General features: G+C 45.0%; 1 protein-coding gene across 3 annotated transcripts in view; it reads left to right on the forward strand.

Moving 5' to 3' along the window:
• LOC112264079 (neurexin-3a) overlaps window positions 1-24000 on the forward strand; it is a 548855-nt gene that overhangs the window by 441364 nt on the left and 83491 nt on the right. The window lies entirely within an intron of this gene.

Consider the following 24000-nt stretch of genomic DNA (forward strand, 5'->3'; position numbering starts at 1 on the left):
GTTGCATTACAACCTGTAATTTAATTTCATGTAATGGACATACACTAAATAGTCCAAATTGGTGATGTGAAATGTAAAAAATAACTTGTTTCCAAAAATTCTATAAAAAAATATTTAAAAAATGGAAAGGTGGTGCGTGCATATGTCTTCACACACTTTTCTACGAAGCCCCTAAATAAGATCTGGTGCAACCAATTACCTTCAGAAGTCACATAATTAGTTAAATAAAGTCCACCTGTGTGCAATCTAAGTGTCACATGATCTGTCACATGATCTCCGTATATATATCCACCTGTTCTGAATGGCCTCAAAGTCTGCAGCACCAGTAAGCAAGGGGCATCACCAAGCAAGTGGCACCAAGGAGCTCTCCAAACAGGTCAGCAACAAAGTTGTGGAGAAGCACAGATCAGGGTTGGGTTATAAAAAAATATCAGAAACTTTGAACATCCCACGGAACATCATTAAATCCATTATTAAAAATTGAAGTATCTGTCAATCGGACCACTTTAAGCCATACACTCCACAGAGCTGGGCTTTACGGTAGAGTAGCCAGAAAAAAGCCATTGCTTAAAGAAAAAAATAAGCAAACATGTTTAGTGTTCGCCAAAAGGCATGTGGGAGACTCCCCAAACATATGGAAGAAGGTACTCTGGTCAGATACGACTAAAATACAGCTTTTTGTCCATAAAGGAAAATGCTATGTCTGGCACAAAACCAACACCTTTCTCACCCCAAGAACACCATCACCCCAAGAACACCAATGGTTTTCATCAGCAGGAACTGGGAAACTGGTCAGATTTGAAGGAATGGTGGATGGTACTGAATACAGGGACATTCTTGAGTTTCAGTCTTCCTGAGATTTGAGACTGGGACGGAAGTTCCATACTGCTAAAGAAACACTCCATTAAGGGGAAACATTTAAACGTCTTGGAGTGGCCTAGTCAAAGCCCAGACCTCAATCCAATTGAGAATCTGTGATATGACTTAAAGATTGCTGTACACCAGTAAGAACACATCCAACTTGATGATGCTTTAGCAATTTTGACTTGAAGAATGGAAAAAATCCTAGTGGCTAGATGTGCCAAGCTTATAGAGACATATCCCAAGAGACTTGCAGCTGCAATTGCTGCAAAAGGTGGCTCTACAAAGTTTTGACTTTGGGGGGGTGAATAGTTATGCACGCTCAAGTTTTCAGTTTTTTATGGTCTTATTTCTTGTTTTTTCACAATAAAAAATATTTAGCATCTTCAAAGTGGTAGGCATGTTGTGTAAATCAAATGATACAAACCCCCCCAAAATATATTTTAATTGCAGGTCTTAAGGCAACAAAATATGAAAAATGCCAAAGGAGTGAATACTTTCAGAAGGCACTGTAAAACAAAGAACAAACAGCAGAAATATATACATGGTCAATTGCAAATCAGAATGTACTGGATTCTACAATTACATTGAATTAACTAAAGGACAAAGTATAATCCCTCCAACCCAAATAGGCCTCTGGTGTTGATGGTTTCCCAAAGGAAATGATAAACTATACAGACCACAAATTCCAATTGGCTAAACTTAAACTCTTAAATATAATCCTCAGTTCAGGCATCTTCCCCAATGTCTGGAACCAAGGACTGATCAACCCAATCCACAAAAGTGGAGACAAATGTACATGGGATCAAACTAACATGGGATCATTTACAATCTAATTGCTTTTTGGTGCAGAGCACTGGGGAACTTGTTTGAGAGTATGCGCCTGAATCAAGGACTTCTATACTGTGACAATCAGCCAAATTAGGCACTTAAAATGAATGGCCAGACCTTTGTGTTGTTGATGGGTTCACTGATTTCTCAGTCACTCAGTGACCTCTTCATTAGGTAATAGACAGTCATGGCACTAGATGGGCTGAGACTGGATGGGATGACACTAGATGGGCTGACACTGGATGGGCTGATAGTAGGTGGGCTGAGACTAGATGGGATGACACTGGATGGGCTGATACTGGATGGGCTGGCATTGAATGGGCTGGCACTGGATGGGCTGACACTGGACGGGCTGACACAGGACGGGCTGACACTGGATGGGCTGACACTGGACGGGCTGACACTGGACGGGCTGACACTAGAAGGGCTGGACTGGATGGGCTGATACTAGATGGGCTGATACTGGATGGGCTGATTCTAGATGGGCTGGCACTAGATGGGCTGAAACTGGATGGGCTGACACTGGATGGGCTGATACTGGATGGGCTGATACTGGATGGGCTGACACTGGATGGGCTGACATTAGATGGGCTGACACTGAATGGGCTGACACTAGATGGGCTGACACTAGATGGGCTGAGACTGGATGGGCTGACACTAGATGGGCTGGCATTGAATGGGCTGGCACTAAATGGGCTGACACTAGATGGTAGGACACTAGATGGTCTGACACTAGATGATCTGACACTAGATGGTCTGACACTAGATGATCTGACACTAGATGGTCTGACACTAGATGGTCTGACACTAGATGGGCTGACATTAGATGGGCTGACATTAGATGGGCTGACACTAGATGGGCTGAAACTGGATGGGCTGATACTAGATGGGCTGACACTAGATGGGTTGACACTGAAAGGGTTGAAATCAGATGGGTTGACACTAGATGGGCTGACACTAGATGGGCTGACAATAGATGGGCTGACACTAGACGGGCTGACAATAGATGGGCTGAAACTAGATGGACTGACACTAGACGGGATGAAACTAGATGGGCTGACATTAGATGGGATGAAACTAGATGGGCTGACACTAGACGGGATGAAACTAGATGGGCTGACACTAGACGGGCTGAAACTAGATGGGATGACACTAGACGGGCTGAAACTGGATGGGCTGACACTAGATGGTCTGACACTAGATGGGCTGACATTAGATGGGTTGACACTAGATGGGCTGAAACTGGATGGGCTGATACTAGATGTGCAGACGATAGATGGGCTTAACCTAGATGTGCAGACGATAGATGGGCTGAACCTAGGATGTGCAGACGATAGATGGGCTGACACTAGATGGGCTGACACTAGATGGGCTGAAACTAGACACTGAAACTAGATGGGCTGACGCTAGATGGGCTGAAACTAGACAGACTGAAACTAGATGGGCTGACAGTAGATGGGCTGACACTAGATGGGTGACACTAGACGGGCTGAAACTGGATGGGCTGACACTAGATGGGCTGAGACTGGATGGGTTGACACTAGATGGGCTGACATTAGATGGGCTGACATTAGATGGGCTGAGACTGGATGGCATGACACTAGATGGGTTGACACTAGATGGGTTGACACTAGATGGGCTGACACTAGATGGGCTGACACTAGATGGGCTGACACTAGATGGGCTGACACTAGACGGGCTGACACTAGACGGGCTGACACTAGATGTGCTGACCCTAGATGGGCTGACACTAGACGGGCTGACACTAGATGGACTGACACTAGATGGGTTGACACTAGATGGACTGAGACCAGACAGGCTGACACTAGAAGGGCTGATACTGTATGGGCTGACACTAGATGGGCTGACAGTAGAAGGGCTGAGACTGGATGGGCTGACACTAGATGGACTGAGTCCAGACGGACTGACACTAGAAGGGCTGATACTGTATGGGCTGACATTAGATGGGCTGACAATGAATTGGATGACATTAGATGGGCTGACACTAGATGGTCTGACAATAGATGGGCTGACACTAGATGGGCTGACACTAGATGCGCTGACACTAAATGGGCTGACACTAGATGGGCTGACACTAGACGGGCTGACACTAGACGGGCTGACACTAAATGGGCTGACCCTAGATGGGCTGACTCTAGATGGGCTGACACTAGATGGGCAGACACTAGATGGGCTGACCCTAGATGGGCTGACACTAGACGGGCTGACACTGCATGGGCTGACACTGCATGGGCTGACACTAGACTGGATGACACTAGATGGGCTGACACTAGATGGGCTGACACTAGATGGTCTGACAATGAATTGGCTGACATTAGATGGGCTGACACTAGATGAGCTGACACTGGATGGGCTGACACTGGAATGGCTGACACTGGATGGGCTGAAACTGCTACTGTAAATGGCTTAGGTTACTGACTTTGTAAGTCACTCTTTGAATAAGAGTGTGCTAAATGATAACAATGTAAAGTGTTTGCTATCGTCGAGGTCCTAGATTTTCTGGGTTAATTTGCAGTTTGAAAAAGTACTAGAATATGGGAAGAGGTGATAGTTCGGTTAGAGACTGGTTGTCCTTATCAGATGTTTAAGGGAACGGGACCCAGCAAATTGTTTGGTTATACATTCTTTCAAATTACAGACAGAAAAGTGTTGAATCGTCATCTATAAGTCTATGCCAGGTAAAGCTCCGCCTTGTCTCAGCTCACTGGTCACGATAACAACACACACCCATAGCACGCACTCCAACAGGTATATCTCACTGGTCATCCCCAAAGCCAACACCTCCTTTGGCCGCCTTTCCTTCCAGTTCTCTGCTGCCAATGACTGGAACTAATAGCAAAAATCGCTGAAGCTGGAGATTTGTATTTCCCTCACTAACTTTAAACATGAGCTATCTGAGCAGCTAACCGATCGCGGCTGCTGTACATAGTCCATCTGTAAATAGCCCACCCAATCTACCTACCTCATCCCCATATTGTTTTTATTTACTTTTCTGCTCTTTTGCACACCAGTATTTCTACTTGCACATCACCATCTGCTCATCTATCACTCCAGTGTTAATTTGCTAAATTGTAATTACTTCGCTATTATGGCCTATTTATTGCCCTACCCTCTCATGCCATTTGCACACACTGTATTTAGACTTTTTATTGACAACAACACTGAACGCTTGTTATTGACTGTACGCTTGTTTATTCCATGTGTAACTCTGTGCTGTTGTTTGTGTGGCACTGCCTTGCTTTAACTTGGCCAGGTCGCATTTGTAAATGTGAACTTGTTCTCAACTAGCCTACCTGGTTAAATAAAGGTGTTCTCAACTAGCCTACCTGGTTAAATAAAGGTGTTCTCAACTAGCCTACCTGGTTAAATAAAGGTGTTCTCAACTAGCCTACCTGGTTAAATAAAGGTGTTCTCAACTAGCTTACCTGGTTAAATAAAGGTGTTCTCAACTAGCCTACCTGGTTAAATAAAGGTGTTCTCAACTAGCCTACCTGGTTAAATAAATGTGTTCTCAACTAGCTTACCTGGTTAAATAAAGGTGTTCTCAACTAGCCTACCTGGTTAAATAAAGGTGTTCTCAACTAGCCTACCTGGTTAAATAAAGGTGTTCTCAACTAGCCTACCTGGTTAAATAAAGGTGTTCTCAACTAGCCTACCTGGTTAAATAAAGGTGTTCTCAACTAGCTTACCTGGTTAAATAAAGGTGTTCTCAACTAGCCTACCTGGTTAAATAAAGGTGTTCTCAACTAGCCTACCTGGTTAAATGAAGGTGTTCTCAACTAGCCTACCTGGTTAAATAAAGGTGTTCTCAACTAGCCTACCTGGTTAAATAAAGGTGTTCTCAACTAGCCTACCTGGTTAAATAAAGGTGTTCTCAACTAGCCTACCTGGTTAAATAAAGGTGTTCTCAACTAGCCTACCTGGTTAAATAAAGGTGTTCTCAACTAGCCTACCTGGTTAAATAAAGGTGTTCTCAACTAGCTTACCTGGTTAAATAAAGGTGTTCTCAACTAGTCTACCTGGTTAAATAAAGGTAAAATAAAATAAAACATGATTATGCTGCCCTAAAATGTTTCCCGTGAACTCTGAGTCACCAACCTAGTCTGACGTATGGTATTTTAGGACACCCTCAGTCTCAAGCATCAAACCTCGTTGGTAAAGTTTAGTGCTTATTGTCACTGTTTGTCCCATACTTCCAAAGGATGCTTTGTCTTTGTTTTCCCTAGTGTTTTTAAGGTAGACATTTAATGCCTCTCGAACATAAACAGTCGTTTACAGCCATCTACAGTAGCAGACTGTCAAGTTCAACTTTTTCATGTGCCGCTTTGGGGACTATAAAGCTTATTCAATCTAAAGACCACGGTGTTCAGTGGTAACGGCACCAAACATCTGTGCTTTATATTTTCTTAATGCTTGCAGGTATTAATCCTTAATGGCTTCTTGGCAGCTCTATCACAAACTCTGTGATTGCCTAGCTATTACGGCTGACCTCTCAACTGTTTACCAGGGGAGGGCACATACAACTACTTATTTCACCAGAGGCTCCAGGCTTTAGAAAGTAGAGGGAATTAAGTGTCCGAAGCGCCAAATGAAACGTGTAATATAAAACTAGAATACAAAACTTCTACGCTCCAATGTTTTCGTTAGCAAGCTACTTCTAGTAGGTTGGTACAGGATGTGAGCGTACCCTCCATGAATACAAGTGGTTTACAAATGTCTAGAAGGATCATCACTTATCACAACTTGGTGTTCTAAATGATGTCATAGTTATCGACATGGACATTGACTCTATAGAATTCTAAGTTCTAAATTCTAAGTGTACTTGTCTATGGCTGGCTTTGAAAGACTGATCTCTTCACCATGTCAGTGGTGTCAGATAGAAGGTAAGGGATTAACTGACACCTGCTGACCCATGCATAAAAAGGGGCACTATTGTTCACGACCTTCATTACTGCTTGGGCCGGGAGCCATTCTCAAATGATGAGAGCTTTCCAGGAGTATGCAGGAACACTGCCAAGATTCTGATTGAGACCAAACTGAACACAGTATGTCTGTCCACTCAGCCTTACTCTCATAGGCCATCTGTTAGGGTCCATTAAAAAAAATACTTCTCTCTCTTTCTTTCTTATTTTCTCTCTTTCTTTCTTATTTTCTCTCTTTCTTTCTTATTTTCTCTCTCTCTCTTTCTTTCTTATTTTCTCTCTCTCTCTTTCTTTCTTTCTTTCTTATTTTCTCTCTCTCTCTCTTTCTTATTTTCTCTCTCTTTCTTTCTTTCTTATTTTCTCTCTCTCTTTCTTATTTTCTCTCTCTCTTTCTTATTTTCTCTCTCTCACTCACTCACTCACTCACTCACTCACTCACTCACTCACTCACTCACTCACTCACTCACTCACATATACAGTTGTGTGTCCGTGTAACAATGTGAAAAGGCTGAGTTTTTGCACATCTTCAGAACAACGGCAGTGGCTTTGAGAATGACAAACAATACTATGGACACCTTACCTGTAAACACAGGTGCCATCTAATTTACATATCTCAGCGAGAGGAGGTTAGGGTGACTCACTGATACCCAATCAGCTGACGCCAGAAAGGGGAGTGTGGCATATCAAGAAACAGCATGATCATTACATAGGGGTACCTAAAATGTGCAGTTTTGTTACACAACACAATGCCACAAATGTCTCAAGTTTTGAGGGAGTGTGCAATTAGCATGCTGACTGCAGGAATGTCCACAAGACCTGTTACCAGAGAATTAAATGTTAATTTCTCTACCATAAACCGCCTCCAACGTCGTTTTAGAGAATTTGGCAGTACGTCCAACCGGCCTCACAACCGCAGGCCATGTGTAACCACGCCAGCACACAGGACCTCCACATCCGGCATCTTCACCTCTGGGAAAGTCTGAGACAGGCACCCGGACAGCTGTTGAACCTGTGGTTTTGCACAAGCATCTGCGTGCTCCTCGTCCAAACTTGTGTCTTGGACCTGAATGCAGATCGGCATCGTAACCGACTTCAGTTGGCAGATTCTAAACTTCGATGGCCACTGGCACACTGGAGAAGTGTGCTCTTCATGGATCAATCCTGGTTTCAACTGGAGCGGGCAGATGGAAGATGTAGCGTGTATGGAGTTGTGTGGGCGACTGTCCCATGGGGTTGGGTTATGGAATGGGGCAGGCATAAACTACGGACAACGAACACACTTGCATTTTATCAATGGCACTTTGAATGCACAGAGATACTGTGACGAGACCCTGAGGCCTGTTGTTGTGCCATTCATTCGCCGCCATCACCTCATGTTTCAGCATGATAATGCACGGCCTGATGTCGCTATCATCTGTACACAATTCCTGGAAGCTGAAAATTTCCCAGTTCTTCAATTGCCTGCATACTCGCCAGACAAGTCACCAATTGAGCATGTTTGGGATGCTCTGGATTAACGTGTGCGACAGCATGTTCCAGTTCACGCCAATATCCAGCAACTTCGTACAGCCATTGAAGAGGAGTGGGACAACATTTTCACAGGCCACAATTAACAGTCTGTTCAACTCTATGCTCATGCTGCATGAGCCAAAAAAAACTGTCTGGCTTTCTGATCAATGCCCCTACCTTTTTTTCAAGGTAAGATACATATCTGTATTCACAATCATGTGAAAACCATGTGAAAACCATAGATAATAAATGTATTTCAATTGAATGGTTTCCTTATACAAACTGTAACTCAGTAAAATATTGTTGCAAATTGTTGCATTCATATTTTTGATCAGGGTTGAGGATCAGAGTAAAAGAGAGCTGGTGAGAAAGTGTGATGGAGAGTACAAAAGAGTCAATGAGGACACCTTCAGACAGGGACAATGAGGACGCCTTCAGACAGGGACAATGAGGACACCTTCAGACATGGACAAGGAGGACACCTTCAGACATGGACAAGGAGGACACCTTCAGTCAGGGACAATGAGGACACCTTCAGACATGGACAAGGAGGACACCTTCAGACATGGACAATGAGGACACCTTCAGACATGGACAAGGAGGACACCTTCAGTCAGGGACAATGAGGACACCTTCAGACATGGACAAGGAGGACACCTTCAGTCAGGGACAATGAGGACACCTTCAGACATGGACAAGGAGGACACCTTCAGTCAGGGACCATGAGGACACCTTCAGACATGGACAAGGAGGACACCTTCAGTCAGGGACAATGAGGACACCTTCAGTCAGGGACAATGAGGACACCTTCAGACATGGACAATGAGGACACCTTCAGTCAGGGACAATGAGGACACCTCCAGTCAGGGACAATGAGGACACCTCCAGTCAGGGACAATGAGGACACCTTCAGACAGAGACAATGAGGACACCTGCAAACAGAGGCAAAGCTCTGGAAAACACACAGAGAAAAACCAGAGTTGACCATAGACATAGCATCAAATTTAAAAAATGAAGACAATTAGACAGCCATAGATACAACTAAGTCAATTCCCACGACAGCACTCACAGACTTTAGAGGTGTTCATGAATACTGTCTGAATGCTGGAAATCCATGGAAAGTATAACTTCCGGTTTGGACTTGAAATTTTTGCATCTCTTTGAGTAAGACTGTGTATTTTGCCAACAGTAAACTTCAGTAGAAACGTAAACGTGTATACTTGTATATATTCAATGTAATATTATTTCTTAAAGGACATACTGTACTTGGCCTTTGTGAGGCCAGTGCCATGCAGACTGTGTAATGTATGGTGATGTCTCTGTTGGCCTCAGCCTCCCCTTCAGGCCTCAGTAGCCAGCGGCAGCGAAGAAAATGGTTGACAATTACCTCTGCCATTGGGCTGTTCTGTCCTGTTACCCGGGTTACGGTGGCCAGGGTCCCCGTGTGTGGCAGTCAAATCACTGGATAATGTTGGTGGCGTCGGGGCACCTACTGGGACGGCATGTGGTGAACAATTTCTCTAGAACATTCTGCTGTCTGCTCTTAATGGAAAAGATACGGACAGGCTCATCTCTGACCTTATGGATACTTGCACATTCCAATTTGAAAATGTTTTTCATGACTTTCGTCTCGCTTTTCTCATCTGCTCTTGTTAACACATGAAGTTTGGACATAGAAAAGATTGTCATCATTGCGAACACAGATAGTCTTTGGACAATCTAGAAAGATGCCGGATTTACCTCGTTGTTAGCTCATGATTTATCATGTTTGGTTGTTGTTCAGAAGTTGTTTTTGGCATTGTATTATTGTTGTGTCACAATACTGATTGAATTATGGTTCATTGTGGAGCTTAGAATGACAATCTGTTCTTAGGTTGTGTTGTTGTGTCCGTAGTGTTGTTGTGTTGTTGTGTCCGTAGTGTTGTTGCGTTGTGTCCGTAGTGTTGTTGTGTTGTGTCCATAGTGTTGTTGTGTTGTTGTGTCCGTAGTGTTGTTGTGTTGTTGTGTCCGTAGTGTTGTTATGTTGTTGTGTCCGTAGTGTTGTTGTGTTGTTGTGTCCGTAGTGTTGTTGCGTTGTTGTGTCTGTAGTGTTGTTGTGTCCGTAGTGTTGTTGTGTTGTTGTGTCCGTAGTGTTGTTGTGTCCGTAGTGCTGTTGTGTTGTTGTTTCCGTAGTGTTGTTGTGCTGTTGTGTCCGTAGTGTTGTTGCGTTGTTGTGTCCGTAGTGTTGTTGTGTCCGTAGTGTTGTTGTGTTGTGTCCGTAGTGTTGTTGTGTTGTTGTGTTGCTGTGTCTGTAATATTGCTGTGTTGTTGTGTCCGTAGTGTTGTTATGTTGTTGTGTCCGTAGTGTTGTTATGTTGTTGTGTCCGTAGTGTTGTTGTGTTGTTGTGTCCATAGTGTTGTTATGTTGTTGTGTCTGTAGTGTTGTTATGTTGTTGTGTCCGTAGTGTTGTTGCGTTGTGTTGTTGTGTCCGTAGTGTTGTTATGTTGTTGTGTCCGTAGTGTTGTTATGTTGTTGTGTCCGTAGTGTTGTTGTGTTGTTGTGTCCGTAGTGTTGTTATGTTGTTGTGTATGTAGTATTGCTGTGTTGTTGTGTCCGTAGTGTTGTTGTGTTGTTGTGTCCGTAGTGTTGTTATTTTGTTGTGTCCGTAGTGTTGTTGTGTTGTTATGTCCGTAGTGTGTTGTTATGTTGTTGTGTCCGTGGTGTTGTTGTGTCTGTAGTATTGCTGTGTTGTTGTGCCCGTAGTGTTGTTGTGTTGTTGTGTCCGTAGTGTTGTTATTTTGTTGTGTCCGTAGTGTTGTTGTGTTGTTATGTCCGTAGTGTTGTTATGTTGTTGTGTCCGTGGTGTTGTTGTGTCCGTAGTATTGCTGTGTGGTTGTGTCCGTAGTGTTGTTATGTTGTTGTGTCCGTAGTGTTGTTGCGTAGTTGTGTCCGTAGTGTTGTTGTGTCCGTAGTGTTGTTGTGTTGTGTCCGTAGTGTTGCTATGCTGTTGTGTCCGTAGTGTTGTTGCGTTGTGTTGTTGTGCCCGTAGTGTTGTTGCCTTGTGTTGTTGTGCCCGTAGTGTTGTTATGTTGTTGCGTCCGTAGTGTTGTTGTGTCCGTAGTGTTGTTGCGGTGTGTTGTTGTGTCCGTAGTGTTGTTGCGTTGTGTTGTTGTGTCCGTAGTGTTGTTGTGTTGTTGTGTCCGTAGTGTTGTTGTGTCCATAGTGTTGTTGTGTTGTTGTGTCCGTAGTGTTGTTATGTTGTGTCCATAGTGTTGTTGTGTTGTGTTGTTGTGTCCGTAGTGTTGTTGTGTTGTTGTGTCGTTGTGTTGTTGTGTCCGTAGTGTTGTTGTGTTGTTGTGTCCATAGTGTTGTTGTGTTGTTGTGTCCGTAGTGTTGTTGCGTTGTGTTGTTGTGTCCGTAGTGTTGTTGTGTTGTTGTGTCCGTAGTGTTGTTATGTTGTTGTGTCCGTAGTGTTGTTATGTTGTTGTGTCTGTGGCGTTGTTGTGTTGTTGTGTCTGTATTGTTGTTATGTTGTTGTGTCCGTAGTGTTGTTGCGTTGTGTTGTTGTGTCCGTTGTGTTGTTGTGTCCGTAGTGTTGTTATGTTGTTGTGTCCGTAGTGTTGTTGTTGTTGTGTTGTTGTGTCCGTAGTGTTGTTATGTTGTTGTGTCCGTAGTGTTGTTGTGTTGTTGTGTCCGTAGTGTTGTTGTGTTGTTGTGTCCGTATTGTTGTTATGTTGTTGTGTCCGTAGTGTTGTTGCGTTGTGTTGTTGTGTCCGTAGTGTTGTTATGTTGTTGTAACCGTAGTATTGTTGTGCTGTTGTATCCGTAGTGTTGTTGTGTCGTTGTGTCTGTAGTGTTGTTGTGTCAGTTGTGTTGGTGTGTCTGTAGTGGTGTTGTGTCAGTTGTGTTGGTGTGTCTGTAGTGGTGTTGTGTATGTAGTGTTGCTGTGTTGTTGTGGCGTTGTGTCAGTTGCATTGTTGTATTGTTGTGTCTGTAGTGTTGTTGTGTTGCTGTGCCTGTTGGTTGCTGTGTTGTGTATGTTGTGTTGTTGTGTTACTGTGTCTGTTGTGTTGATGTGTTGTATCTGCAGTGTCGTTGTGGTGTTTTGTCCATGGTGGTGTTCTGTCCGTTCTGTTGTTGTGTTTGTGTGTTGTTGTGTCTGTAGTGTCTGTTGTGTTGTTGGTGTGTCCATAGTGTTGTTGTGTCTGTAGTGGGGTTGTGTCCGGTGTGTTATTGTGCTGTTGTGTCTGCAGTGTTGTTGTGCTGTTGTGTCTGTTGTGTTGTTGGTGTGTCCATAGTGCTGTTGTGCCCATTCTGTTGTTGTGTTGTGTCTGTAGTGTTACTGTGTTGTTGTCTCCATAGTGTTGTTGTGTCCGTAGTGTTGTTGTGTCCGTAGTGATGCTGTGTTGTTGTGTCCGTAGTGATGCTGTGTTGTTGTATCCGTAGTGGTGGTGTGTCCGTACTGTTGAATTGTTGTTGTGTCCGTAGTGTTGTTGTATTGTTCTGTCAGTAGTGTTTTCACTTTGTCCAGTATACTATTGATTCTGCTTCAAAATCCTTTTGACAGATTGTTCAGATCCGTCTGAAAAGCCTATTCTTGTTGCCTTGGGTCAGGAAAGCAGGACCTATTTCCAAATGTTAAAGCTGCAATATGTAACTTCTTGGGCAACGTGACCAAAATCACATAGAAATACGAGTTTTAGCTCTGTCAGTCTCTTTGAAAGCGAGTCTATTTCTGTGCTTCCCGTTGTTAAGTTTGTTTTTGCGTCTTTTACTTTGGGTTTTGTACACCAGCTTCTAACAGCTGCAAATACAATATTTTGGGTAATGGAAAATATATTTCACAATGGTTTAGATGATACAATGATTCTCTACAAAATGACTGCTCGTTTTATCACATAAACTGAAATTAGGCGAACAATGAGAATTTTAGTAACCAGTAAATGGAGGAGCTATTCCTGCATGTTGCTTATTTAAACAGAAGAAACAGTACACTCTGAAACACAGCATTGTACAAAAGTTATACAACACATGATCAGTTAAGTCCTCTACTTTGTCATTCTGGGACCTCTATCTATATTTTGAAAATCTACTTCTCTCTTCCCATTCCCTTTAAAGTCTATAAATAGCACATTATTCTGAGTCTCTCTAATTCCAGAGATACTAGAGTCTGGATTCCAATTCCCAAATTTTTCAGAGCCTGGAATCCAATTCACGTATTATTCTGAGCCATTTAATAGAGTTATTATTCGATTATTCTCATTCCTATTCTCCCAAAAGTGTCACGTGCGCTCCCTCTCCGGCCTCTAGGTCACCAGGCTGCTTGTTATGGCGCACACCTGTCACCATCGTTAAGCGCACCTGTAATCACTTTCTTGATTAGCTGCCCTATACATATATATATGTCATTTCCTTTGGTTCCATTCGCCAGGTGCCATTGTTTCTTTTTCCTGTTTGTGTGTTGTTCGGGGTTCTTGTTTTGGTTCATGTTTATTTTATTAAAACACTCCCTGAACTTGCTTCCCGACTCTCAGAGCACATCATTACAAAAAAGCTCAGCTACATAATGTAGTACTTTAAACTTCATTTATTCTCCCTTTCGGCTCAAATCAAATCAAATCAAATGTATTTATATAGCCCTTCGTACATCAGCTGATATCTCAAAGTGCTGTACAGAAACCCAGCCTAAAACCCCAAACAGCAAGCAATGCAGGTGTAGAAGCACGGTGGCTAGGAAAAACTCCCTAGAAAGGCCAAAACCTAGGAAGAAACCTAGAGAGGAACCAGGCTATGTGGGGTGGCCAGTCCTCTTCTGGCTGTGCCGGGTGGAGATTATAACAGAACATGGCCAAGATGTTCAAATGTTCATAAATGACCAGCATGGTCGTATAATAATAAGGCAGAACAGTTGAAACTGGAGCAGCAGCACGGCCAGGTGGACTGGAGACAGCAAGGAGTCATCATGTCAGGTAGTCCTGGGGCATGGTCCTAGGGCTCAGGTCCTCCGAGAGAGAGAGAGAGAGAGAGAGAGAGAGAGAGAGAGAGAGAGAAAGAGAGAATTAGAGAACGCACACTTAGATTCACACAGGACACTGAATAGGACAGGAGAGGTACTCCAGATATAACAAACTGACCCTAGCCCCCGACACATTAACTACTGCAGCATAAATACTGGAGGCTGAGACAGGAGGGGTCAGGAGACAATGTGGCTCCATCCGAGGACACCCCCAGACAGGGCCAAACAGGAAGGATATAACCCCACCCACTTTGCCAAAGCACAGCCCCCACACCACTAGAGGGATATCTTCAACCACCAACTTACCATCCTGAGACAAGGCTGAGTATAGCCCACAAAGAACTCCGCCATGGCACAACCCAAGGGGGGGCTCCATCCCAGACAGGATGACCACATCAGTGAATCAACCCACTCAGGTGACGCACCCCTTCCAGGGACGGCAAGAGAGAGCCCCAGTAAGCCAGTGACTCAGCCCCTGTAATAGGGTTAGAGGCAGAGAATCCCAGTGGGAAGAGGGGAACCGGCCAGGCAGAGACAGCAAGGGCGGTTCGTTGCTCCAGAGCCTTTCCGTTCACCTTCTCACTCCTGGGCCAGACTACACTCAATCATATGACCCACTGAAGAGATAAGTCTTCAGTAAGGACTTAAAGGTTGAGACCGAGTTTGCGTCTCTGACATGGGTAGGCAGACCGTTCCATAAAAATGGAGCTCTATGGGAGAAAGCCCTGCCTCCAGCTGTTTGATTAGAAATTCTAGGGACAATTAGGAGGCCTGCGTCTTGTGACCGTAGCCTACGTGTAGGTATGTACAGCAGGACCAAATCAGAGAGATAGGTAGGAGCAAGCCCATGTAATGCTTTGTAGGTTAGCAGTAAAACCTTGAAATCAGCCCTTGCTTTGACAGGAAGCCAGTGTAGAGAGGCTAGCACTGGAGTAATATGATCAAATTTTTTGGTTCTAGTCAGAATTTGAGCAGCCGTATTTAGTACTAACTGAAGTTTATTTAGTGCTTTATCCGGGTAGCTGGAAAGTAGAGCATTGCAGTAGTCTAACCTAGAAGTGACAAAAGCATGGATTAATTTTTCTGCATCATTTTTGGACAGAAAGTTTCTGATTTTTGCAATGTTACATAGATGGAAAAAAGCTGTCCTTGAAATGGTCTTGATATGTTCTTCAAAAGAGAGATCAGGGTCCAGAGTAACGCCGAGGTCCTTCACAGTTTTATTTGAGACGACTGTACAACCATTAAGATTAATTGTCAGATTCAACAGAAGATCTCTTAGAACAAGCATCTCTGTTTTGTCCGAGTTTAAAAGTAGAAAGTTTGCAGCCATCCACTTCCTTATGTCTGAAACACATGCTTCTAGCAAGGGCAATTTTGGGGCTTCACCATGTTTCATTGAAATGTACAGCTGTGTGTCATCCGCATAGCAGTGAAAGTTAACATTATGTTTTCGAATAACATCCCCAAGAGGTAAAATATATAGTGAAAACAATAGAACACTCAGTAGAACACTCATTTCTGGTTGTGTGCATGAGTGTAAATAGCTTCCCCCTCCTCATCACATGAAGAGGTAGTTCTGAGAGTACCGTCATCCTACATATATTTAGGGTATTCGAAGCAAACATTGGGACACTGATTGTCTTTGAACAAAGCAATATTTACACTAATATTGGCCACAAATTGCCATTTTTCATTTCACTATAATGGGGGATTCTGCTTTCTGAAAATAACATCCTGCAGTATCCCCGGTTAGCCTTGCACTTCATGGCTTTAAAAAGAGGGGGCTGTTGTTCTCCCCTGTATTACAGAGCCAATGAGAGGAGGCTGTGTTTCCCCCTTGGTATACAGAGCCAATGAGAGGGGGCTGTGGTTCTCCCCTGGTGTGCAGTGCCAATGAGAGGGGGCTGTGGATCTCCCCTGGTGTGCAGTGCCAATGAGAGGGGGCTGTGGATCTCCCCTGGTGTGCAGAGCCAATGAGAGGGGGCTGTGGTTCTCCCCTGGTGTGCAGAGCCAATGAGAGGGGGCTGTAGTTCTCCCCTGGTGTGCAGTGCCAATGAGAGGGGGCTGTGGATCTCCCCTGGTGTGCAGAGCCAATGAGAGGGGGCTGTAGTTCTCCCCTGGTGTGCAGAGCCAATGAGAGGGGGATGTGGTTCTCCCCTGGTGTTCAGAGCCAATGAGAGGGGGTAGTTGTTCTCCTCTGGTGTGCAGAGCCAATGAGAGGGGGCAGTTGTTCTCCCCTGGTGAGCAGAGCCAATGAGAGGGGGCTGTGGTTCTCCCCTTGTGAACAGAGCCAATGAGACGGGGCAGTTGTTCTCCCCTTGTGAACAGAGCCAATGAGAGGGGGCAGGTGTTCTCCCCTGGTGAACAGAGCCAATGAGAGGGGGCAGTTGTTATCCCCTGGTGAACAGAGCCAATGAGAGGGTGCAGGTGTTCTCCCCTGGTGAACAGAGCCTATGAGAGGGTGCAGGTGTTCTCCCCTGGTGAACAGAGCCTATGAGAGGGTGCAGGTGTTCTCCCTGGTGAACAGAGCCAATGAGAGGGTGCAGGTGTTCTCCCTGGTGAACAGAGCCTATGAGAGGGTGCAGGTGTTCTCCCCTGGTGAACAGAGCCTATGAGAGGGTGCAGGTGTTCTCCCCTGGTGAACAGAGCCTATGAGAGGGTGCAGGTGTTCTCCCTGGTGAACAGAGCCAATGAGAGGGGGCAGGTGTTCTCCCCTGGTGAACAGAGCCTATGAGAGTGTGCAGGTGTTCTCCCCTGGTGAACAGAGCCTATGAGAGGGTGCAGGTGTTCTCCCCTGGTGAACAGAGCCAACGGCTGTTTATTCGTTTCTGGGACAAAGGATTTTGATCACTTAATTATGACACTGTACCATGTCAGGGCTATAACAAGCCATTTGTGAGAATAGAGAGTACACAGAAGGAACGTCTGTTTCTATGTTTTAGGGTTCAGAGACAAGCAAGGCTTTTGAGGACTAGACTAGATCATGTAGCCAGTGTCAGCGTTGTTCCCTGGCCAGGTCCTATAGTCAGGCAAATTTCCTGTCCCAATGACTAACTCTGATAGGAAACCTTTACACTGTTTCTTGCCTCCCTTTTAGGATTTTTCAGTGTTCACCAGGAACCACTCGTTCTGTTCAGGTAGTACTAAAACAGTCAAACCACTCCAAACAGCGGTTCATTGCCTCTGACCATTTTCTTATCTGTGAGGTAAAGATAGAGAGATAGGGATCTACTGCCAGAGTCAGGCTTTGCTGTGGTGAAGAGAGAAAAGCTAAAGAGAAGAAATAATCTGCGGCAAATTGCATTGAAATAGCATCACCTCCTCCTAGCTTATCAGGAGCTGCATTCAGAAGCCACACTGCACCTCCTCCTAGCTTATCAGGAGCTGCATTCAGAAGCCACACTGCACCTCCTCCTAGCTTATCAGGAGCTGCATTCAGAAACCAGACTGCACCTCCTCCTAGCTTATCAGGAGCTGCATTCAGAAGCCAGACTGCACCTCCTCCTAGCTTATCAGGAGCTGCATTCAGAAGCCAGACTGCACCTCCTCCTAGCTTATCAGGAGCTGCTTTCAGAAACCAGACTGCACCTCCTCCTAGCTTATCAGGAGCTGCTTTCAGAAACCAGACTGCACCTCCTCCTAGCTTATCAGGAGCTGCTTTCAGAAACCAGACTGCACCTCCTCCTAGCTTATCAGGAGCTGCTTTCAGAAACCAGACTGCACCTCCTCCTAGCTTATCAGGAGCTGCTTTCAGAAACCAGACCGCACCTCCTCCTAGCTTATCAGGAGCTGCTTTCAGAAACCAGACCGCACCTCCTCCTAGCTTATCAGGAGCTGCTTTCAGAAACCACACTGCACCTCCTCCTAGCTTATCAGGAGCTGCTTTCAGAAACCAGACTGCACCTCCTCCTAGCTTATCAGGAGCTGCTTTCAGAAACCAGACTGCACCTCCTCCTAGCTTATCAGGAGCTGCTTTCAGAAGCCAGACTGCACCTCCTCCTAGCTTATCAGGAGCTGCATTCAGAAACCACACTGCACCTCCTCCTAGCTTATCAGGAGCTGCATTCAGAAGCCACACTGCACCTCCTCCTAGCTTATCAGGAGCTGCTTTCAGAAGCCACACTGCACCTCCTCCTAGCTTATCAGGAGCTGCATTCAGAAACCAGACTGCACCTCCTCCTAGCTTATCAGGAGCTGCATTCAGAAGCCAGACTGCACCTCCTCCTAGCTTATCAGGAGCTGCATTCAGAAGCCAGACTGCACCTCCTCCTAGCTTATCAGGAGCTGCTTTCAGAAACCAGACTGCACCTCCTCCTAGCTTATCAGGAGCTGCTTTCAGAAACCAGACTGCACCTCCTCCTAGCTTATCAGGAGCTGCTTTCAGAAACCAGACTGCACCTCCTCCTAGCTTATCAGGAGCTGCTTTCAGAAACCAGACTGCACCTCCTCCTAGCTTATCAGGAGCTGCTTTCAGAAACCAGACCGCACCTCCTCCTAGCTTATCAGGAGCTGCTTTCAGAAACCAGACCGCACCTCCTCCTAGCTTATCAGGAGCTGCTTTCAGAAACCACACTGCACCTCCTCCTAGCTTATCAGGAGCTGCTTTCAGAAACCAGACTGCACCTCCTCCTAGCTTATCAGGAGCTGCTTTCAGAAACCAGACTGCACCTCCTCCTAGCTTATCAGGAGCTGCTTTCAGAAGCCAGACTGCACCTCCTCCTAGCTTATCAGGAGCTGCATTCAGAAACCACACTGCACCTCCTCCTAGCTTATCAGGAGCTGCATTCAGAAGCCACACTGCACCTCCTCCTAGCTTATCAGGAGCTGCTTTCAGAAGCCACACTGCACCTCCTCCTAGCTTATCAGGAGCTGCTTTCAGAAGCCACACTGCACCTCCTCCTAGCTTATCAGGAGCTGCTTTCAGAAGCCACACTGCACCTCCTCCTAGCTTATCAGGAGCTGCATTCAGAAGCCAGACTGCACCTCCTCCTAGCTTATCAGGAGCAGCTTTCAGAAGCCACACTGCACCTCCTCCTACCTTATCAGGAGCTGCATTCAGAAACCAGACTGCACCTCCTCCTAGCTTATCAGGAGCTGCATTCAGAAGCCACACTGCACCTCCTCCTAGCTTATCAGGAGCTGCTTTCAGAATCCACACTGCACCTCCTCCTAGCTTATCAGGAGCTGCATTCAGAAGCCAGACTGCACCTCCTCCTAGCTTATCAGGAGCTGCTTTCAGAAGCCACACTGCACCTCCTCCTAGCTTATCAGGAGCTGCATTCAGAAGCCAGACTGCGTGTTTGAGGACGATTGCTTTCATTTGCACAGGCCCATCCTGTTTCATGTGAATGAGGCTGTGCTTTGTCTGAGCCATCCTGTGATCGTCGCACCGTCGCAGGTTTATTTTCCCTCTAGCTTTATGCAACTGGCTCAACGCACAATGGAGACGAGGGAAGGGAACGATACAGCCTGCCTCTCAGACCTATTTCTCCCTTTTGTCTTGCAAACTGCATCAAGCCGGTGTCTCAGAACTTGACAAGTAGGGAGAATTGACCTCCTATCGGGAGTGATCAGATTGATTGACAGGTCCTGCGGCTTGCGGCTCTGTCTGGGGGACGATAAGGAGGAGTCTCCGGTGGATCTCTGTGCCGGGGAAAATCTGCTCTGTTCTCGGGATCCGAGATGTCTTCCGTGTCCATGGGTAGGACGACAGCGATGCGGTGGTCCGTGTTGAGACCTTTGATGCTGCCTGCCGCACTGCAGAACGGTTCACAACATGGACGCTCCGCTGTCACTGACAGAAAACCTGACAATACATAGAGAAAGGGAGAGAAAGTGAGAGGGAATGAGAAAGAGATGGAGAGACAGAGACAGACCGGGGGAGCGGCTGTGTTTGGTTAAGAAATACCTTGGGCCACCTTTATCTGCACAGAATAAAAGGTGATGGGGTCGTCTCTAGGTGATGGGGTCGTCTCCAGGTGATGGGGTCATTTCTAGGTGATAGGGTCGTCTCTGGGTGATTGGGTCGTCTCTAGGTGTGGGATGAATACTTGGTGTACCCTACAAGCCAAACACAATTACTGCTATCGAAAACCGAATCTCACGCCCCTATAAATCTCTACTGGGGGGCTGCGGGAAACGGAGGGAGGGAAGGAGGGATGGATGAAGGGATGGAGGGAGGGAGGGATGGATGGAAGGAGGGAGGGAGTGAGAGAGATAAGCCTTCCAGTATGAGCCGGGCATCTAATCCTGCGATTAAATAAGAGTGGTGCGGATTGCCTGATAAAGGAACCGGGCTGCCATTGTCTCCTGGAGATACTGAGGGTAAATCTTCCAGAATGAGGCTCCCATTTCAGCGTGCAGGGTAAAGAGCATGACAAACACAAACACACACCCACACAACACACACCCCCACAACACACACCCAACAAACACACACACAACAAACACACACACACACGACCCACACCCACACACCTACACGACACACACCCACACACCCAAACCCAACAAATAAATCAAATCAAATCAAATTTTATTTGTCAAATTTTATTTGTCACATACACATGGTTAGCAGATGTTAATGCGAGTGTAGCGAAATGCTTGTGCTTCTAGTTCCGACAATGCAGTAATAACGAACAAGTAATCTAACTAACAATTCCAAAAAAACTACTGTCTTATACACAGTGTAAGGGGATAAGGAATATGTACATAAGGATATATGAATGAGTGATGGTACAGAGCAGCATAGGCAAGATACAGTAGATGATATCGAGTACAGTATATACATATGAGATGAGTATGTAAACCAAGTGGCATAGTTAAAGTGGCTAGTGATACATGTATTACATAAGGATGCAGTCGATGATATAGAGTACAGTATCTACGTATGCATATGAGATGAATAATGTAGGGTAAGTAACATTATATAAGGTAGCATTGTTTAAAGTGGCTAGTGATATATTTACATCATTTCCCATCAATTCCCATTATTAAAGTGGCTGGAGTAGAGTCAGTGTCATTGACAGTGTGTTGGCAGTAGCCACTCAATGTTAGTGGTGGCTGTTTAACAGTCTGATGGCCTTGAGATAGAAGCTGTTTTTCAGTCTCTCGGTCCCAGCTTTGATGCACCTGTACTGACCTCGCCTTCTGGATGACAGCGGGGTGAACAGGCAGTGGCTCGGGTGGTTGATGTCCTTGATGATCTTTATGGCCTTCCTGTAGCATCGGGTGGTGTAGGTGTCCTGGAGGGCAGGTAGTTTGCCCCCGGTGATGCGCACACACACACACACACGACTCACACCCACACAACACACACCCAACACACACACGCACCCACACAACACAAACCCACACGACACACACCCACACAACACACACCCATACACCCACATGACGCACACCCCCACATCCCGACACCCCTAAAACACACACCCACACCCCCACAACACACACCCATACACAGCTACTGTACCTACTGTCTCTATCCTTGCAGAAGTGGTGGTCTCAATTGGGGGATGGAAAAGATGGGAAGATTCAGGGCAGGACTTAAGATACAACCTGTTCCAAAGTGCACCTTAATGCCTATGGACTGGATGTTAATACTATGGAATGGTTGCATTGTGTATGTGCAGTAGAACTGTCTTAATGCCTATGGACTGGATGTTAATACTATGGAATGGTTGCATTGTGAATGTGCAGTGGAACTGTCTTAATGCCTATGGACTGGATGTTAATACTATGGAATGGTTGCATTGTGAATGTGCAGTGGAACTGTCTTAATGCCTATGGACTGGATGTTAATACTATGGAATGGTTGCATTGTGAATGTGCAGTGGAACTGTCTTAATGCCTATGGACTGGATGTTAATACTATGGAATGTTTGCATTGTGTATGTGCAGTGGAACTGTCTTAATGCCTATGGACTGGATGTTAATACTATGGAATGGTTGCATTGTGTATGTGCAGTGGAACTGTCTTAATGCCTATGGACTGGATGTTAATACTATGGAATGGTTGCATTGTGAATGTGCAGTGGAACTGTCTTAATGCCTATGGACTGGATGTTAATACTATGGAATGGTTGCATTGTGTATGTGCAGTGGAACTGTCTTAATGCCTATGGACTGGATGTTAATACTATGGAATGGTTGCATTGTGTATGTGCAGTGGAACTGTCTTAATGCCTATGGACTGGATGTTAATACTATGGAATGGTTGCATTGTGTATGTGCAGTGGAACTGTCTTAATGCCTATGGACTGGATGTTAATACTATGGAATGGTTGCATTGTGTATGTGCAGTGGAACTGTCTTAATGCCTATGGACTGGATGTTAATACTATGGAATGGTTGCATTGTGAATGTGCAGTGGAACTGTCTTAATGCCTATGGACTGGATGTTAATACTATGGAATGGTTGCATTGTGTATGTGCAGTGGAACTGTCTTAATGCCTATGGACTGGATGTTAATACTATGGAATGGTTGCATTGTGTATGTGCAGTGGAACTGTCTTAATGCCTATGGACTGGATGTGGACTGGATGTTAATACTATGGAATGGTTGCATTGTGTATGTGCAGTGGAACTGTCTTAATGCCTATGGACTGGATGTTAATACTATGGAATGGTTGCATTGTGTATGTGCAGTGGAACTGTCTTAATGCCTATGGACTGGATGTTAATACTATGGAATGGTTGCATTGTGAATGTGCAGTGGAACTGTCTTAATGCCTATGGACTGGATGTTAATACTATGGAATGGTTGCATTGTGAATGTGCAGTGGAACTGTCTTAATGCCTATGGACTGGATGTTAATACTATGGAATGGTTGCATTGTGAATGTGCAGTGGAACTGTCTTAATGCCTATGGACTGGATGTTAATACTATGGAATGGTTGCATTGTGAATGTGCAGTGGAACTGTCTTAATGCCCATGGACTGGATGTTAATACAATGGAATGGTTGCATTGTGAATGTGCAGTGGAACTGTCTTAATGCCTATGGACTGGATGTTAATACTATGGAATGGTTGCATTGTGTATGTGCAGTAGAACTGTCTTAATGCCTATGGACTGGATGTTAATACTATGGAATGGTTGCATTGTGTATGTGCAGTAGAACTGTCTTAATGCCTATGGACTGGATGTTAATACTATGGAATGGTTGCATTGTGAATGTGCAGTGGAACTGTCTTAATGCCTATGGACTGGATGTTAATACTATGGAATGGTTGCATTGTGTATGTGCAGTGGAACTGTCTTAATGCCTATGGACTGGATGTTAATACTATGGAATGGTTGCATTGTGTATGTGCAGTGGAACTGTCTTAATGCCTATGGACTGGATGTTAATACAATGGAATGGTTGCATTGTGTATGTGCAGTGGAACTGTCTTAATGCCTATGGACTGGATGTTAATACTATGGAATGGTTGCATTGTGTATGTGCAGTGGAACTGTCTTAATGCCTATGGACTGGATGTTAATACTATGGAATGGTTGCATTGTGTATGTGCAGTGGAACTGTCTTAATGCCTATGGACTGGATGTTAATACTATGGAATGGTTGCATTGTGAATGTGCAGTGGAACTGTCTTAATGCCTATGGACTGGATGTTAATACTATGGAATGGTTGCATTGTGTATGTGCAGTGGAACTGTCTTAATGCCTATGGACTGGATGTTAATACTATGGAATGGTTGCATTGTGTATGTGCAGTGGAACTGTCTTAATGCCTATGGACTGGATGTTAATACTATGGAATGGTTGCATTGTGTATGTGCAGTGGAACTGTCTTAATGCCTATGGACTGGATGTTAATACTATGGAATGGTTGCATTGTGTATGTGCAGT

This window comes from Oncorhynchus tshawytscha, linkage group LG08 (genome assembly GCF_018296145.1).
Source record: "Oncorhynchus tshawytscha isolate Ot180627B linkage group LG08, Otsh_v2.0, whole genome shotgun sequence".
Lineage (NCBI taxonomy): Eukaryota > Metazoa > Chordata > Actinopteri > Salmoniformes > Salmonidae > Oncorhynchus > Oncorhynchus tshawytscha.